The 12,749-nt window shown below is 43.4% G+C and overlaps 1 protein-coding gene across 1 annotated transcript in view; it reads right to left on the bottom strand.

Annotated features, from left to right (window-relative positions):
- NGEF (neuronal guanine nucleotide exchange factor) overlaps positions 1-9,999 on the bottom strand; it is a 179,239-nt gene extending 169,240 nt beyond the window's left edge. Inside the window, exon 1 of the mRNA XM_075861321.1 lies at positions 9,914-9,999. The gene's annotated coding sequence lies outside the window, so the exon portion shown is untranslated. The remainder of the gene's footprint in view (positions 1-9,913) is intronic.
- Positions 10,000-12,749: the final 2,750 nt, after the last annotated feature.

The following is a 12,749-nucleotide window of genomic DNA, read 5'->3' as shown; positions in this document are numbered from 1 at the left end:
TAACAATACAAGGCAGAGGTATAATGTACTAAGATCTCTGCTAGTTGCCCAGGGCCGAGTTTCCAAAAAATAACAAGAAACATAGAACCATCCTAATGTACATAGGCCATCTAACACCCGGTAATATAAGGAATGAGCAATAATGCAGGGGAAAGGTTATGATCCATGTAGCTCAAAAAGTATTAAATGGAAATCTCATCTACTCATCTTTCAGCCCAATTCCCCCAATTTCATATTTATCGTTGTATATACAATTTCCTTCAGGGGTGTAGCTATAGGGGGTGCAGAGGTAGCAGTCGCACCTGTGCCCTGTTGCCTGAGACGGCTCAAATGCACCTCTGCCGTGTAAGAAGACACTAGTATAAATCCCACATGGTAAGCGGGAGGGGGGGGGGGAGGGTCCTGTTACAGATTTTGCAATAGAGCCAAGAAGCTACTAATTAAACATTTAGGTGGGGGTCCCTTCAGTAAATGATGGAGCTGTATTTCTGGCCTTTTGACAATAATTATGTTCTCTATTTAACAATACAAGGCAGAGGTATAATGTACTAAGATCTCTGCTTGTTGCCCAGGGCCAAGTCCTCAAAGGAATGTAAAACCATCCTAATGTACATAGGCCGTCTAACACCCGGTAATATAAGGAATGAGCAATAATGCAGGGGAAAGGTTATGATCCATGTAGCTCAAGAAGTTTTAAATAAATACCCATTGTATTTTAATCACATCTTCTCATTTTTCTGTAATTAAATCCCTGTTCCCCAATTTCAAATTTATTATATACAATTTTTTGTTCAGAGGTATAGATATAGGGATACAGGGGTAGCAGTTGTACCTAGTTCCTGAGGGGGCTTTAATGACTATTTGTCACATAAGATGGTACCAGTATTATAAATGGCACATGGTAGGTGGAAGGGGGCATGTTAAATATTTTGCATTGGGAGCTTCAAGTTACACATTTGGTTTTAACTTTGTTACAATTTTACATGCTGAATATAGCAGAGTTAAAGACCATATTAGTGTACGGATTGATCTTTTTTATGTACTATTTGGCCTCATAGTTTATAATGTATTATATACATAAAATCTCCCCTATTAACTGTAGCAGTCATAAAAGCAGATCTATTCTATATCGGCTATAGAATTGTATCAGTGGAGTCTGAGAAACAGTGCATCACTATGTGGCTAGTCAAGGGAATAATTTCATTGGTTTTCTTCCATGACACAGGAAAAAATAGTTCTCCACTGAAACACAACTTAAAGGAACAGTGCCACCCAAATTTTTTTTTTTATATGTTAAAGATGTTAGTGCTTTATTAAAAACATTTGGATTAATTTGTGTGTTACTTTTTTTTATTTTTACACTTTTTCTTCCCTATGGGGGCTGCCATTTTTTTTTCCATTTCTGTATTTGTCGATTAACGACACATACAGACATGGAATATGGCAGCTCCAGTCCCATAGGGACTGCGAACGGGGCCCGTTCCATCCACTATCTTGTACGCCGCTGTGTGTGAATGGCGCATGCGCCGCTCCCACACAGCTCAATTTGAAATGCGCGCCGTCCGGCGCCATTTTCCTGTGGACCGGAAGTCGCGGCCGGACAGTAAGATTACTACTTCCGGTCGCGGCTTCCGGACTTGTGCACATGGAGCAGCAGCAGCAGACGGAGCGGACGGACCGGAGGGAGCGGTGGCGGCAGGAGCAGGTAAGTTATTTCTATGTATGTTCGTGTTTCAGTGTGTGTTTACTAGTGTATGTAAACCTACTACACTGTGTGTTAGTTCAAAAAATGGCGACACACAGTGTAGGAGGTTAGACCGTTCAAACCCCTCGTTTCTCCCGGCACTAGCCAGGATAAAGGAGGGGGGGATTCTGAGAGCTCACTAGAGCGAGGGATTTTTTACCCAATTTTGCAGCATAAAGCAATGTGGTTGCTTTACCACATGCAATGCTGAAATTTTGGGAATGGCTCCATCTAGTGACCAGTGCTGGGAAATATTATAAATTGAATCCAATTTATAATATTTCCTGACTCGTGAAAAAAAAAAAAAATTCGAACAATGTTTAATCACCTACACACTAATTGTTTAACTAAAAAAAAACAAACATGTTTTGCTGGCAACACATTCCCTTTAAGGCCCTTTTACACCGGCCGACACTCGGCCGGTGCAGCGAGCGCCGATCAACCAGATATCGTTGAATGGCGATCATTTGCTCCTGTCACACGGAGCTATGGATGGGGACGAACAGTCGTTACTCTGATCGCTCGTCCCCACACATTATTATCATTTCGGTAGAATGTCTCCCTGTTTACACAGAGAGTTGTGCTGCCGGCAACGATAATCTTTTACTTTTTTAAAACAATTCGACCAGCAGATGATCGAGCATTATATTAACACTCGTCTGCCCGATAATCGTCCTGTGTAAAACAACCTTTAAGGCCCTTTTACACCGGACGATAAGCTGCCGGTGTAGCGAGCGCCGTTCAACGAGACATCGTTTATCGGCGCTCGTTTGCTCCTGTCACACGGAGCTATGGATGGGGACGAGCGGTCGTTACTCCGATCGCTCATCCCCATACATTATTATCATGTCGGCAGGTTTACACAGGGAGATCTGCTGCCGACAACGATAATATTTCACTTTTTAAAAACGATACGATCAGCAGATGATTGCGTGTTTACTCGTTCATCTGCTGATCATTCCCCTGTTTACACTGTTCAATTATCGGCAACGAGCGTTCACAGAACGATAATCGTCCAGTGTAAAACCCCCATTAGATCCCCAATGTACCACTAACATTAATGATAATAATTAGTGATACGGGTCCTACTACTGGGAATCCATTGTCCTTTATTGGTTCTCTAAACCTGGGGTAAAGGGGGAAGAGAAGATGAGTGATTTTGCCATGCATTCACCCATCAGTCTTCATTGTCTATGAAAAATCTATGGGAGATACTGAAACAGTTAAGTAGTAACGTGGGAAACTGGCCCCCCATTCTCCTGATCAGTAGAGGTCCTATGGTTATGCCATTAGGTTTGACTGGAGTTTCCATTTAACAAAGATGCTTGGGACACCATGCAAAGTATAACAGTAAAAGTTTAAGTAGAAAGGTTAGTAAATATTACTATAAAGTGTTGACATAAGTTACCCCAGCACAAGGTTACATATAGGTAGTTGAAAATCTTCAGCAATGGTACAAATTAGTGTATACTTGTGACTATGATGTTATTGCCCCCATACAGTCTCACTAAACTGGATAAGGACAGACACACTAATTCATGCTTGTTACAATATTCTGCTTTGGTTGCAGTTCTACCATGGGTGTACTAAGTCATGTTATCAGTGTAATGTTTAATCTGTCTGTGGAAGGTGTCATTATATTGGATTGTCTGACTGTCCATAATAATAATGCCGTTGTAAATGCCTTTTCTGTGCTTGTCAAGCTGTATATGTGAACACCATATGATGACTTGACATGTCAAGTTAACTTTTACATAGCAGCCTACAGAAGCATTCAGTTGCATTTAGGAAATCTTAAGTGCCACCCCGGTGATCAGCTGATTCTGCAGGTAGAATATGTTGGCAGCTATACATTTCCCCAGAAGGTGCCGGAGCAGGGAATATGTAATATTACATGATGTTATACTACTTGTAGTAGTGACCATCCCTCTATGACATTCATATGTCATAATCGTGAATATAGACAGGGCATTAAACGTTGGATAAGGCATATCTGGTGAGTATAGCCAGAACTTCTTTCCTTAGATAAGTGTACACCACCTCTCTGGTAAATTAAAATTTCCCTTCATTGTACTAAATATTCTCCAGTAGATTACAGTCTATATCTATTGAAGGACTTGTTGACCATTGGATCAGTTTAGCTACTAAAGTGAATGACTCTGGCCTTTATACTTTTCCCTAATATATCATTCCAAGTAAAGTCAATGTGGGCATACTCCTTACCAAACTTTAAATAAGAACTATCAAGGTTAGGTTATAATGAGGACAAATGGAGGAACTGCCCCAGGACCTCCAACACCTGGGAGCTTGAGGGGGCCTTTACGATTGTTTAATTATCATTCAGCTACTGTAGTTAGCAGGATCACCTCCTTTTCCTAGTCCCTCCCAGCCACCATCCATACATACAGCCCAATTCTACGTGCGTATATTATTGCAGTTCATTTGGATCATGTATGTAGTGGCATTTACACTGTCATAATGGTCAAATGGTTTTAAAGTTAAAATTAGTCACATCAGCCTCAGAAGGGTCCATACTAGGGTCCAAGTCAGCTGAATGACTGTCAAAAGAAAATGTTCATCTTTAGCATATTAAGACAATCTTGGCCAACATTAATTTTACTTCTGCTCTGTGATTAAGTTTAACATGTCAGGGCTATGTATCTAATCTATCCTATCTATCTATCTATCTATCTATCTATCTACCGTGTTTCCCCGAAAGTAAGACAGTGTCTTACTTTCTTTTTATCCCCAAAATCCCCACTATGTCTTACTTTCGGGGTATGTCTTATATTGCGTTGCGTTGCTCGATTTTCTAGATAGTCACTGTTCATGGTGCTGAAAGAGTTAAACTGTTTCAGCACCATGGACAGTGACTTCCGATCCCAATAAACATGAACCTGTCAAAAAAAAAGAAGTTCTGACTTACCGATAACTCCCGGCGTCTTCCTCCAGTCTGACCTCCCGGGATGACAATTCAGGCCAAGTGACAGCTCCAGCCAATCACAGGCCAAGCACAGCCTGCAGCGGTCACATGGACTGGCGCGTCATCCAGGGAGGTGGGGCCCGATGTCGAGAGGCGCGTCACCAAGGACGCGTCACCAAGGCAACGGCCGGGAAGTTCTCGGTAAGTACGAACTTTTTCTTTTTTTCACGGCATTCACTGTCGAGGGTGCTGAAAGAGTTAGCTCTTTCAGCACCTTGGACAGTGACGGGCGGCGACTAGACTCATCTCTATGATGGCGGCTGCGCGAAAATCACGCAGCCGCGCATCAGAAATACCCCCGTGTTTCCCCGAAAGTAAGACATATGTCTTACTTTCGGGGTACGGCTTATATTAGCCGACCCCCCTGAAACCCCCGATACGTCTTACAATCGGGGGTGTCTTACTATCGGGGAAACACGGTATCTATCTATCGCAAATTTTGTTTTCACAAAGTTTGCTAATTCAGTTATTATAGGGGAAATTTGCTTTAACTCTAGATTGTTATGAAGAGTGATCCTATGAATTGCAATTAATTGCAAAGTCATTCCTTGCCATGAAAATTAACTTAATCCTAAAAAAATAAACATTTCTACTGCATTTCAGCCCTGCCAAATAAATGACCTGCTAACATTATTTCAGTGATCTTCTTCTTATTAGCTCAGGAGAAAGTGTTAATTAGCACATGGCAGCTGATATCACTCTGTCATGTGGATTTAATTTTTAAGAGCAGACTGGTTGCTTTTAAAAGGCGGATGGTGCTTGAAATCATTGTCTTCTTCTGTTAACCATGGTTACCTGTAAGGAAACATGTGCAGTCCTCATTGCTTTGCATCAAAAGGGCTTTACAGGCAAAGACATTGCTGCTTGTAAGACTGCCCCTAAATCAACCATTTATCGGATCATCAAGAACTTTAAGAAGAGAGGTTCGAAAGCTGTGAAGTAGTCTTCAGAGCGCTCAAGAAAGTCCCGCAAGTGCCAGGACCGTCTCCTAAAGAGCATTCTCCTACAGGATCTGTTCAAAACCAGTGCAGAGCTCGCTCAGGAATGGCAGCAGGCAGGTGTCAGTGCATCTAATGAGGCGAATGCTTTTAGAGGCTGGCCTGGTGTCAAGAAGGGCAGCAATGAAGCCACCTCTCCAAGAAAAACACCAAGGACAGACTGATATTCTTCAACAAGCACAGGGATTGGACTTCAGGGGACTGGGGTAAAGTTATTTTCTCTGAAGCCCCTTCAGACAGTTTTGGACATCTAGAATAATAATTACAAGAAACGGTGAGCGCTACTATGAGTCCTGTGTCATGGCAACAGTAAAGCATCCTGAGACCATTTATGTGTGTGGTTGCTTTTCATCTAGAGGAGTGGGCTCGCTCACAGTTTTGCCTAAGAACACTACCAAGAATAAAGAATGGTATCTAAGCATCCTCCAAGAGCAACTTCTCCTAATCATCCAGGAGTAATTTGGTGATGAACAATGCTTTTCCCAGCATGATGGAGCACCACGTCACAAGGCAAAAGTGATAACTAAGTGGTCCGGTGAACAAATCATTGACATTTTGGGTCCATGGCCAGGAAACTCCCCAGACTTCAATCCCATTGAGAACCTTTCGTCAATCCTCAAAAAGCGGGTGGACAAACAAAAACACAGAAATTGTTATAAACTCCAAGCAATGATTAGGCAAGAATGGGGTGCCATCAGTCGGGATTTGGCCCAGAAGTTAATATCCAGCATGCCAGGGCGAATTGTAGAAGTCTTGAAAAAGAAAGGTCAACCCTGTAAATATTGAGGCTTTGCATAAACTTGATAAATTGTCAATAAAAGTTCAAAAACGTATGAAATGCTTATAATTGTACTTCAGTAACTATAGAAAATCTGACTAAAAGATCTAAAAACACTGAAGCAGCAAACTTTGTGAAATCCAAAATTTGCGGGAAATCAAATGTATGTCTCAATTGCATGCACAAAATATGGCGTGAAAGGGGCATAAGCTCCATATCTGGGCAAAAATGTAAAGTTCAGTTGTTGCCTGGAGCTGGGCTGATCTCCCACCCGGCAAATAGAACCTGTACAATGTCCGTATTATAGACCACTATGAAATCTGTGTGTGAGGGAGGGGGGCACTATGGGGGTATTGTACTGTGTGTGGGGAAGGCACTACAGGGGCATTATACTGTGTAAGGGCACTACTGAGAGAATGATACTGTGTAGGGGCAGAAAGGGAACTAGGTGTGTATGGAAGAGGAATTGGGTATGGTTAGAGGCGTTAATGTGAAACATTTTTTAGTTTTTCTGATTTTTGAAAGTTGAGAGGTGTGATCATAGGCACAAGTGGGTACAGTATTGGCCCATAGCAGTCTATTGGCGTCATATCATTGATCCATACAAACGATGCATGAATCCTTAACCTTACCCAAAAAAATTACTTTAGAAAGTATTTTAATGGTACATGTAAGGTGAGTATATTGGGCAAGAGCAATTATGTTGTAACACTGTAACACTTTCCTTTGTAGATATTACATGTAAGGGTAAGCGCTTTGGTGCCTTGCACCAAGAGCACAGAGGATTATCCCCGGTCTGACTTTATGACAGGTACAATGTACACCGCTCTTTTACAGTAAGTACTCTGACACCACAGGCCTGCTAAACAATTGCACTCACTACAACTACCTCAGTATGCTGACTTTGTTACGGGGTTATTTTTTTCACACTTTAATCACAGTATAATAAGTAAGACTATAAATCATAAGAATAAGTCTAATAAAGATGTTACAGGAAATATACCAGCAGAATAACCGTTATTGTTACAGCACTATAAATCGGATATAACCTACAGATTGGACATTTCCAGATTAGATTCTTTAGTAAATTAAGATGATTGGAAAGAGCACAGCAGAAAGCATTGCTACATCTCAAGCAGGCATCACCTCGATGTTACAGTGTACCCACCCAAATGAAATATGTCTAGGTCCATTCATAACACAGGCGTAGTGATGCACACCGGTCAGGACCATGTGACTGCGGGGGTGTACTCTCCCAAAACATGAGTCATCTACCTATACTGCTCTGTATTATAAATAGACACATGCAGGTAAAACTGGGCAGGGTCAGGACTTGTAACCTAAATATTTAGCCATAAGCTAAAATACTGTATGATGGGATTTTCCAGTATAAAAGTGCATTTTATACATTTGTAGACTTTGTTTCTATACATAAAAAAAAGATCAATTTCCCTGTTTATTTTCTATCACGTTCCCCATTCAGGAGACACTGGCAAAGTCTAACTCCACTCCGCTTCTCATCACAGAGGCGCAGGAATCTGAGATATGGGGATCTGTTTGGTTGGGTTCTCACACTTTAGAGCAGCTTTAGCCTTCCCTTTTAAAGCCTGTGACATGAGAGATCACTGTCGTCAAATAAAATAGAGGCTCTGTAGGGTATGAAATAAAAAACATCTCTTTCTGACTTCACCCTGTAGGCACATAGAGAGTTAAACAGCTCCTCATTGTGAGGACTCCATCAAACAGCACCTCATATCTGAGCTCCTGGACCCCTGTGATTGTAAATGGGGCATTATTGAGGTTAAATGCAGTAGCATTTTGATTGAAGCAGTCTTTAAAAGGCAATAACAGGGGATGGTGGGGCATGTGCCCTGGGGCTGTATACCCAGAGTACTTGACTCAGCTAAGGTGGCAAAATTAATCTTTGCCCCATGTTAAGGAAGCCTTTGAAGAAATTGAGACAATCATGTAATCCATATGACTATTTAAAACTGTTCTTTATAAGATGCGTATGAACATTATATAAGCTACAGCATCATAAATGTCATCACTAACTACTCCTTTGTGAGGGAGGGATAGTACAGAAAAGAAACTATGAGGGCCATTCCCTTTTCTATATAACCCCGCAGTCATACTCATTTCTCACCATCTCCAATTGACTGAAGGAATCTCATTGTAGAATCCAGTCACGCAGTCTGTATTATTACTCAGTCATAGTATAGAAAGTCTATAGTTGTGTCCATTTACAATATCACACTATCGAGTTATACTTAGACATTCCTCTGCAATACCTGCTACTTACTTTACAAAAAAAACACATCAGTACCCAGTTATTAAATACAACCACTGTTCCCAGTATTAATATGACACCCCACTATAATAAGAAAAGCCACAACAGTACCTAGTCATATAATAAAACCCCACTGCAGTACCCAGTTATTAAGTCCAAACATTATACCCAGTTATATTATACAAGTCTATTATACCTCACTGCAGTATCCAGTTATTAAGTCCAACCACTGTACCCAGTTATATTATACAATTATATTACATTATGAAACCCCACTACAGTACCCAATTATTATTATTATTAGAACCAATCACGGTACCCAGTTACACTGGGAGACCCCATGGCCTTTCCCAAGTACGTAAGTACTGTGGTGCCATTCCAATACAAAGTTACAACATGGCACTATAAAATCCCATCCCAACTTCCAGTTACGTTATGAAGCCCCATTGCAGTACCCAAGTCATGTAACAAAACATAACCTATTTCAGTACCCACATAAATAGCAAAGCCCACTAAAGTTCTCAGGAACAATATGAAACTGTAAAGCAGAATAGAGTCGAGACAAAGTTTCAAATCACTGCTGTAACTCTGTATCTAAAAGGCATAGTGGATTGTTGGCGCCCCCTACCTCCTGGCATCCAGAACCCGGGGTCGATGCCCTACCATCTTCCCCTTAGCTATGCCCCTTCTGCACTACCGGACATGGAAACTTAAAATTGTGTGATGCCCATCAATATACATAACTGCTTATAGCCAAGTGCTACACCCCATAACAGTACCCAATCACAGCCAGACTCCATGGCAATATCCAGGGAAAGTAAAATTGAGCAGTAAAATTATTTAGTCTACTCCATTTATTATATTCATTGCCCAGTACACCAAGACATAGAGCGACGCAGTGTTTGCATTGTACGCTATTTCCACTGATTTCTACCTGTAATACTGGAATGAGCACTCTGCTGAAGCGAACATAGTATTATTGTAAGCTGTCCGAGTAGTGACTACAGACAAGTGCCCCTGAGTGCCCAGATCTGGGGGGACAGTCAGCCTTTTGTGGGTGTAGATCAACATCATTGTGTATGTACAATGTAACTACAGTGAACAGTCTCCCCAACAATACCTTGTCCAGTGTATAGGGAACAGCAGCGAGGACTGTCTTCTCTCCTTGGCTCCTGGCTTTGTATAAGGATATTGTGCTCTACTGCAGTACCAAAGGTCTCCAGGTATCTGTGTGAACCTCCTGTGTACAGGGAAATGCCAAATTAAAGAGACAGTGCAACTGGCTAAAGGTGACATGAGAAACACAACCGCTCCCTATAATATACTAAAGGTAATGTCACATTCTTTTGTGCTATTTACACAACCACTCCCAGAGCCTTAATAAGAGATGTCAGAAGGCCCCAACAATTCTTGTATGCCGATATAAACACAGTCACCAAAACAAACACACATCTATCCACTATAGACAACAGAATAAAACATGTATATGGAATTTATTGTACCTGCCAATGCATACAAGCATATATATGAGGAAGATTAATGTTTTATTATTTACAGGATATCATGTATATCAATGATTGTTGTGAACAAAAGTTTGATCCAGTGTGAGCCTCTATGGACGCATGTAAGTTGGCACATCTTTTTTTTTTGTTCACTTACCCCCCCCCCTACTTTTAATCAGCAGAAACTCAGAAACTCCTCCTTCCATACAGACCAGATTACCATTTTTGCCACTTTTTTTAAATGACAGCAAAACATATTCCTGATATTTTTACAAATAATCACTGTCAGGGCCGGACTGGGACTTAAAATCAGCCCTGGCATTTTTAAGCACACAGGCCATACCAGGGGCGGACATACCGCATGTGCAGCCGGTGCAGCTGCACAAGGGCCCCGCGTGGGAAGGGGGCCCGTTCCTCTGCTGGCCGACTCAGTTCTCAGCTGCGCGATGCTGAGGACTGAGACAGAGGCCCGTGGACCACTGGCGTAGCTATAGGGGTCGCAGCGGTCGCAATTGCGACCGGGCCCCGAAGCCAGGGGGGCCCACGGCCCCCCGCACCACATCAATAAAAAGTTACTATAGTAACTCGGGCCGCGGGCCCCTGTTACTATAGTAACATACTTTACTTACCTTCCTGGTTCCGGATCGCAGCGGAGGTCCTGACGTCAGGCGCTGTGCGCAGCGCATGACGTCACAGCGCTATGCCGCCGCGCACAGCATCGAGACTACAGAACTCCCGCCGCGGCCGAAGAGGAAGGTAAGATAGCCCTGACTGGCGGGGTCCGACTCCTGGGACCCGCCAATCAGCTGTTTTGAAGGGGCCGCAGCACTCGTACGAGAGCTGCTCCCCTTCATTCCTGTCACTTCATTCCGGTCACACTGTGAATCGGTTTCGGCGATTCACAGTGTGGGCGAGTAGTGAAATGAAGGGGAAGCAGCTCTCGTACGAGTGCTGCGGCCCCTTCAAAACAGCTGATTTGCGGGTCCCGGGCGACACATCAGCTATTGATGGCCTATCCTGAGGATAGGCCATCAATGTTTAGGGACTGCACAACCCCTAAGCCTACGATGTAGCAGGCTTAGGGGGCCCATGAGACAGGATCACAGATTGTGTGATGCTGTCTGCTGGGCCCTGTATCTAAGCCAATCACATGGTAGGCTTAGATACATGGCCCATGCGTGATCCTGTCTGCTGGGCCCTGTATCTAAGCCTACCACACTGTAGGTTTAGATACAGGGCCCCAGCACACAGTAATCTTATACTGTATAAGATTACTGTCTGCTGGACCCTGTATCTAAGCCTACCTTGTGGTAGGCTTAGATACAGGGTCCCACAGACAGTATCACACATGGGCCCTGTATCTAAGCCTTAGGGTATGTGCACAGACACTAATTACGTCCGTAAGTGACGGATGTATTTCGGCCGCAAGTACCGGACCGAACACACTGCAGGGAGCCGGGCTCCTAGCGTCGTACTTATGTACGACGCTAGGAGTCCCTGCCTCGCTGTGGGACAACTGTCCTGTACTGTAATCATGTTTTCAGTACCGGACAGTTGTCCGGCAGCGAGGCAGGGACTCCTAGCGTCGTACATAACTATGATGCTAGGAGCCCGGCTCCCTGCAGTGTGTTCGGTCCGGTACTTGCGGCCGAAATACGTCCGTCAATTCCGGACGTAATTAGTGTGTGTGCACATACCCTAACACATGTGTTACTAATCATTTTTTGTGTGTTTTCTTACAGGTTCGGTCGTTGGACTACGGCGGATTCCAGGACTACTTCGATGACAGCTTTTTTTTTTATTAATAAAATGGTTAATGAGGGTTGTGTTTTTTTTTTTTATTTCAATAAAATATTTTTTCTATGTCTTTGTGGTTTTTTTAAACTATATTACTACCGCCTTAGTAATGGCCGCCGGCTGATTGACAGCATCCATTGCTAAGGCAGGGCTTAGTGTTAGCCGGTGCAGAGGCTAACACTAACCCCCTTTATTACCCCGGTACCCACCGCCACCAGGGGTGCTGGGAAGAGCCGGGTACGATCCAGTACCTGACCATCTGTAGTGATGGTCGGCCACTGGGGTGGCCGCAGGCTGGTATTATCAGGAGGGGAAAGGCCAGATACAGTGGCCCTTCCTACCCTGGTGATGCTAGGCTGCTGCTGCTTTATTGTATCTGGCTGGTTATGAAAATGGGGGGGACGCCACGTCATTTAAAAAATAATTGGAAAGAACGATGTCGGGTCCCCCCCAATTTTCATAACCAGCCAGATACAACACAGCAGCAGCAGGCAGCATTACAAGGGTGGGAAGGGCCACTGTTTTTGGCCTTCCCCAGCCTAATACTACCAGCCTGCGGCCACCCCGGTGCCTGCCCGTCACTACAGCTGGTCGGGTACTGGTTTGTACCCGGCTCTTCCCAGTACCCCTGGTGGCGGTGGGTACCGGGGTAATAAT

This window comes from Rhinoderma darwinii, chromosome 4 (assembly GCF_050947455.1).
Source record: "Rhinoderma darwinii isolate aRhiDar2 chromosome 4, aRhiDar2.hap1, whole genome shotgun sequence".
NCBI lineage: Eukaryota > Metazoa > Chordata > Amphibia > Anura > Rhinodermatidae > Rhinoderma > Rhinoderma darwinii.
Note: the sequence above shows the minus strand (reverse complement) of the source record. Positions and strands in the feature narration are given on the sequence as shown.